The sequence below is a fragment of the Lycium ferocissimum genome, chromosome 6, assembly GCF_029784015.1.
Source record: "Lycium ferocissimum isolate CSIRO_LF1 chromosome 6, AGI_CSIRO_Lferr_CH_V1, whole genome shotgun sequence".
Classification (NCBI taxonomy): Eukaryota; Viridiplantae; Streptophyta; class Magnoliopsida; order Solanales; family Solanaceae; genus Lycium; species Lycium ferocissimum.
This window is the reverse complement of record NC_081347.1, coordinates 23828380-23836351: the sequence shown is the minus strand read 5'-3', so window position 1 is coordinate 23836351 and position 7972 is coordinate 23828380.

The window sequence follows — 7972 nt, the reverse complement described above, 5'->3', positions numbered from 1 at the left end:
GCCATATCAGGAGAAGTAACAACAACTGCAGAAACTTCACCAAGTTGAAGGTGCATAAGTGGTCCGTATTTTTTGGCTAAATCTCTAAGAACATGATGAGGAAGTCCACCAACCATATGAAACATACTTCCAAAGAAAGGTAATTTCCAAGGACCTGGAGGCAATTTTTTGGATTGGCTATTGGAGTACTTCCATTTCCTTAGCAAAAATAGAAAAGATAGAAAAAGGAAGATGGAAGCCAAGCTGAAGAATTGCATTTTGGGAGAGTTAATAATTAGTGTGTTCGGTGATGCTTTAAAGTTGTGTTACATATGCTCTTTTATAGGCTTATGGTTTGGCGAGAAATGGGATATGTATTTTCAGAAAGAAATAGACTCGTGATATTTTTCAGCAGCTTTTGTTAGTCTATATCTGATCACAGCAGACTATGTTTACTATCTTCAGAGTCAAAACAATTCAGCTCACTCAAAGAACCATAATGGCGTAAACAAATGATATTTTTTGTGAACTAAAATATTTTGATGAACAAATATTGATATTTTTATCGCCATGCTGGGAAATAGATAGCCCATAAAGCTCTTAACTAAATATTCTAATAAGCCGCCGGCTAGAAAATTGATTTTATTAACGAAGAAGAAAGAGGAAAGAAATTTGTAGTTGCCACCATGGAATTCAATTGGTCCTACCTTGTACAATTTTGACTAATAAATAATTTCTACCGACAACATTATTGGCTAGACACATGTAAGATTCTTCGTTAAGTTTAAAAAATATACACACGTTCTTTCTGACAAACTTGAGCGAAACTGCTTTTATTTTGGGAGGATTTAAATTATATACAATCGGTAACGTATTCAGAATTTTTTGTAAGCAGTCTGGATATTTAAACAATAAAACAAATGAACAAATTAGAGACAAAATTCCGACATTATAAACGGAAGGTGCAAATATACCCTCAACTTTGCGATTTAGAGTAAATATATTCTTATTAAAAAAGTGGTCATATATACTCCTACCGTTATACAAATGGTGCAAATATACCCCTGTCGTTACACAACGGTGCAAATATACCCTTTTTGCTGACATAATATTTTTTAAAATCATTTAGCTTATTTTTTAATTACGAAAATGTCACGTGACTTTATGAAAATAAGTATATCCATTTTTTTCAAGTAGATTTATTTTTTAAAGCCACGAGGTGATTTTTTTTCTAGTGGGTCGCTTAAAATAAATATATCCTGGCTATAAGAAAATAAGTCTATCCATTTTTTTTATACGAATCAGACCCGATCCACAAAAAAATATTACCACGTGCCTTTAAAAAATAAGTCTAATAAAAAAGAATAGGTAGAGTTATTTTTTATAAGCTACGCGACATTTTTTTTAATCAAAAACTAGGTAAATGATTTTTTTTTCTATTGGCAAAAAAGACATATTTGCACCATTTATGTAGGGGTATAAGTGCACCACTTTTTTAACGAAGAGTATATATACTTTAAATCGCAAAGTTGGAAGATATATTTGCACCTTTTCCCATATAGATATTACTAGAACACTTTTTAACGAGTTTTCATTTTTAAATTGTATATATATACTCCCTCCATTCATTTTACTTGTTCACTTTTGACTTTGCATACCCCTTAAAAAATAATAAATGAAGTGCATAATTTACCAATCTACCCATATTAATTTGTGCATATTTTTATTGGATTTGAATGATTTGAAGTGTGTAATTAATATTATGGATAAAATGGAAAAAAAATTATCTTGTCTTGATATACTAAAATTTATAAGTAAAAGTGAAAATCTATTTTTAGATTAATCGATAAGTTAAAGTGAACGGAGGGAGTAATTCTAAATAAATTGTTTCCTCATTATACCAACAACCAAGAAGTGTCACTGGACACAGTTGGCCTAAGGTAACACCGCACCTGCTGACAACGATAACTTTTTTTACATAATTAAGCAGTGTATATATATATATTTAATATAGAGATAAGGGTCAAAAGCACACCCCAATTATCACTTTTTTTTTTAGTTTCATACCCAAACTATCAGAAGGTTGAGAAAACTACCTAAACTATCATTATCGAGTTTGCAAAACACACCTCAAATTATTCTTGAATGGCATGTGATCTACACTCTCCATTTTATATAAAAATATTGCCAAGTGTTGTCCACGTAGATAAATAATGTCACAATGGCACCTACATGAAAATTAAAAAAAAAAAAACTATTTGTTTTAAAAAACAAACTGAAAAATAAGAATTTTTGTAAAAAAAATATCAAAAATTATAGAAAATTAAAAACATAGTTTAAAAAATGGAAAAGTTATTATTATTTTAAAAAAAAAAAAAAAAAAAAAACTGATTATTTAGTTTTCACTTTTTAAAAAAAAAAATTCAACTTTTCCATTTTTTAAATCATTTTTTTTTCTGATTTTCTAAATTTTTTGATATTTTTTTACAATTTTTTTTTTAAATCTAGATTTTTTTTTAAATGCTGATTTTTTTTAAAAATATATACGTTTTTTTATAAAAAAGAATATTTTTTTTTAATTTCCATGTAGGTGCCACCATAGCATTACTTATGCCATGTGGATAATTTTTTTGAGAAAATTTCAGCTTCACTTGCCTTTTGGAGAGTGAGTTCACACATTTAGTTCAGGTGTGTTTTGCAAACTAGATAGTGATAGTTTAGGTAGTTTTCTCAATCTTATGATAGTTTAGGTATGAAACTAAAAAAAAAGTGATAGTTAGGGTGTGTTTTTGACCCTTATCTCTTTAATATATTGTAATAGCATGTCAATGTGGATTGAGACCTCGGTTTGCGAAGTTATCCAAATTAGTTATCAAGGGCATTTACGTAATTTTAATGGTCTACCATAGCTTCAACAGAAATTTTTGTGATGAGGTGGTCTGTTTGTCCCAACAGCATAAATTCAATGGGCCCTACCTACGGAGAATTTCTTAGTTGTTCATTGATTTTCGGGCAATTTGCAGGATTGTCCTTCGCTGGGGTGGTCTTTAATTTTTGGTCCTCAAAATGGTGGTCTTTAACTTTTGTCAATGGTGGTCTTTAACTTTTGTCCTTCAGGCAGAATTTGCATGGGCATAATTCTGCCTTGCGAAATTCTGTCTTGTGAATTTTTTTTTTAATTGAGCTGGGGTTTAAACATATAATCTCGAGGTATTAGGTAAAGGGTAAAAATTAAAGACCACCCCAAATGAAGGGCAATCTGCGCGCAAATAAAGGTTGATTTTCATATTGGGTTTATGATATTACTTTACTTTACTAGTTACTTATTACTATCTTGTAAGAGGGATAAGCAAGCAGCACGTCAACATGCTTGCTTGGCAATTCAGGAGGGTGCTTTTGTAAATTTATCCAAATGAAGCATTGTGATTTGCCAATAAAGAATTCTACTGTAGCTACCATACAAACTTTTGAGTGCCTTGACCAATTTGACCCTTTGGTTATCTCATCACTCATCATCACATTCTTACCCACACAGTAGCTTACACATGTCCAACTTTGTACTCCCTCACATGAATCTTACTTTCCAGTCCATCTGTATTTTTCAGTCATAAATTGATATAATATGCATTTCTCTCAAGTTACCTCTACTGTCATTTTTTAAAAGAAAAAGTTTTAATATCCAAACATGCTAATCTGAAAGAAAGAAAAAAATAATTAAACAAATTAAATACATTAAGATCACTTTTGGTTGTTTAGATGGCCATTTGTTTACTAAGTAATAATAATAACTACATATTTATCTTCCAGGCTGATATCTCAAATAAATTCTATTTTATGGAGTACAAAATTTAACGTGGAAACTTTATATTATGAATATTGATTTTACTCAACATAATTGATTCATCCCGTAAGATTTAAGGGATAACATGTTCGTACTGTTGGAAATCTTACGGAAAATACTTTATTACGAGCACGTGTAGGGACTTTTCTTTGTCACGAACACTTGTAGGAACTTCTTTTACACTTGAGGAAAATGTTTGATCACGAACAATTGTAGAGAATTCTTCATAGCTTGAGGCATGCCAATACGTTCTTTTCCTTAAGGATATTTCACCCGTATGGGTGTATCCCCCAAAATTCAACAAGTTTCTTACATCTTCTAGTACAAAACTGGAGCGAGAAACTAACAAATTTATCTTATACAAAACCCAAACTATAATATTGTAAGAAGTATTTCTCTTATTGTCTCTCTCCAAAGGAAAAGGACTATAATATATATATATATATATATATATATATATATATATATATATATATATATATTTCTCTTATTGTCTCTCTCTCCAAAGGAAAAGGACTATAATATATAATATATATATATATATATATATATATATATATATATATATATATATATATATATATAGGCAACAAAAAGCCATACCCTCAAATAACTGAGATACCCACCGTTTATAAGAATATACTAATGACCAAAATAGGCTAATAAAGAGCAAAGTCCAATGACCACAAAAAGGAGTAAATGTCAATAAAATGACAAAGGGTCTGTTACAAAACAAAGCTAATAACATGCAACTTTAAAGCCATTCAAGGCTATCATCAACTGCCAGAGACCATTCAAATTGATTTAATGTAGTAGCTATTAAGGCTCTTAAAATAGTCAAATACGTATATAATAAATCTGATCACAAAATAATAATTTTATCATTAGAGCTATTTAATGTATTAAATATTCGGTTATAACTTTGCTCAATTTGATTGCAAATAGAAGACCATTAAAGATAACATTTGTATTGCAAAATAATGACTCATCAATATAATATTAAAATCATGAATTTGGATATAAGTTTAAAACTTCTTTTTGAGATATTAAACTCATTTTTCACAACAATCCCCCACATATCTCAAAAAGAATATTAAGTAATGAAATAAAAAAGTTTTGATAGGTTTTCACATATCTCAAAAGGAAAAGAAGTAGAAAGAATATTTTGCTGGGTTTCCACAAATGAGTACAATGCATCGAATCTGGTGTCGCGTAGACTATGAACCAGACCTAGATAAAATAAGATTATACTTACAGAATAATTGGTGAAGTTTAGAACTTCTATGAACCAATAATTCTTTTGTAAGACCAGCGTCTTATTCTATCACATTATACTTGCACAATCTTTGTCGTTATCGCGGTTTTGCGCTAAGAGGCCATGCGCGTGTCCTGGTATTCATGAGTGCTCTAGAAATCATCAATTTCATAGAACGGCACCACTCCACTTTTCATAGAGGTCCAATCATCAAGTGTGATACAAGCAATACATCACCTATAAAGGATATGAATTGGATTAAGAGTTTATAACTCAGCCTCACTTTACCTTGCGAGATTGCACTATATTCACACACCATAGGAAGGGATATAATTTTATAGTGCACACTTGATCAACTAATGACTTGTTATTACCCATATGAACTTAATTCATGGGATCTCCAATCACATAGGTTGGGTTATCATCATTGTTGATCTTCTCAAATTGACTTAAAAATCTATTCCGCTCGATGTTTCTTATAGTCTGTGAATTGATCAGATTCACCTCCAACTTCACATAATTTACATAATTAATTTCATCTCACAGCAGCTGCTTTATCACATTATATCTCAAATAAATGTGTCTATTTTTGCCACTGAAAATTTATTTTTCACTACAGCTGTCGCTGCTTGGCAACCACAATGTATAAACACAAAAGATGTTGGTTTTATTCCAACTAGAATACTCACTAAGAGGTCTCTTAACCACTCAGCCTCGTTACCAACCAACTCCAAAAGTTTACTATGTTTAGTACCATAATTAATTGTGGTACCTCTCATATATTCTTTTTTCTTTTCAAAATTGAGTAACATAACATTATTTGAACACCCCCACAATTTCAAATATTAAGAAATAACCTTTCCACAATTTGTAAGGCATTTTATATCTCTTTTTATATGTAACACCCAAATTTATATGCCAAAATATCAAATATATTACTCATATTTCTAAGTAAATACATAGTATCATATGTGTTAAAATCCTTTAATGGCTACCCTAGTTATCAGATAGACTTTTCCACAGATGAATTTCAAGTTAACGTTAGAATGCTAATTAATCTGATATCAAATGACAGTTTCAATCATTAAAACCAACTAATAATTATTCAAGATATTGAATTCATTCAAACCACCTAATGTCTCAATTACATTTCACAAAACGGACCCTGAAAACATGCTCAAAAAATAACCATCATACTAAAGACTCATATACAATATTAAAATACTAAATTTAGACATGACTTTTAAGATATCAATTTTATTTATTTGTCTACGTAAGAAAAACTAACATATCCAAGTTTAACATGTCATAAATCATATGAATCAGTCAAACAACAAAGTACTAACATTTTATCTTGAAAGTTATCAAGCACAGACAAATCATAAATACAGTACTCATCGCCCACAAGAACATTATTATTATTATTATTATTTTTTTTTATAGCACCTTATCAAACTCAAATATAATTTGTACCCGACTTTTTCTAATAATCACATAAAAATCCATTTGGCTCACATATTAGGAACATATATCACCTCTGTTAATGCTAACGTTTTTCATACGTGAGTTTAAGAAGAACATTTTCAATTCAAATAATTTGATTAGTTCTAGAATCACTACCACAACTAAATCTTTCTTCTTCTTCAACTTGGGTGTAGAACACAAAATTATATGTTCGCACAAATATGCTTTGTAGCACCAAAGTCTAACACCCAATCTCTCACACTAGCCACAAGATTCGCTTAAGAAATGACCACAATAATTATATCATCCGCTTAGCCACACTTATTTTACTTAGCGGGATTATCATTACTCCGAATCTTTTTTTACATTGAGAGATATAATGGCTTAGTTTGCCACACATGTAATTATAGTTATTTTCACAGAAGATTTTCTTATTGACTTTGTGTCAACTAACCACGTTTTCTTTTCTCCAAATATAAACATAAACTATTGTCATACCTTATTAGCCTTTCCAAGACATGCACATATAAAGTTCTCAGCCTCTTCTTGGTACTTCTCAAACACGGGTGCATGGTTCTTGACATTTCCCTTGCCTTGGGAACTTAGCACAAGAGGTGGCATTATTTTTATGCTTGACGTCCCGCCAAACTTGTCGTGGACCAACCGATTCCACCAAGTGCATCCCATTGTCCCCAAGTAGTTCAAGTAATATTTATCGCTAGATGCTTTATTAGAAATATTATAAGCCGTATTCTCCGTAAGAATAGAGTATAAAAATATCCTTAAGATTGTTGGAAATCTTACGGAAAATACTTTATTACGAACACGTGTAGGGATTTTTCTTCATCACGAACACTTGTAGGAACTTCTTTTACACTTGAGGAAAATGCTTGATCACGAACAATTGTAGAGAATTCTTCGTAGCTTGAGGCATGCCAATGCTCGTCCTTAAGGATATTTCACCGGTATGGGTGTATCCCCATTAACAAGCTCTTCTTAAGACAAAACTAGGAAAAACTAACAAAGATTTATCTTATACAAAACCCAACACTATAATATTGTAAGAAGTATTTCTCTTATTGTCTCTCCCAAAGGAAAAAGGACTATAATATATATATATATATATATATATATATATATATATATATATATATATATATATATATATATATATATAGGCAACAAAAAGTCATACCCTCAAATAACTGAGATACCCACCGTCTATAAGAATATAATAATGACCAAAGTAGGCTAATAAAGAGCAAAGTCCAATGACCACAAAAAGGAGTAAATGTCAATAAAATGACAAAGGGTCTGTTACAAAACAAAGCTAATAACATGCAACTTTAAAGCCATTCAAGGCTATCATCAACTGCCAGAGACCATTCAAATTGATTTAATGTAGTAGCTATTAAGGCTCTTAAAATAGTCAA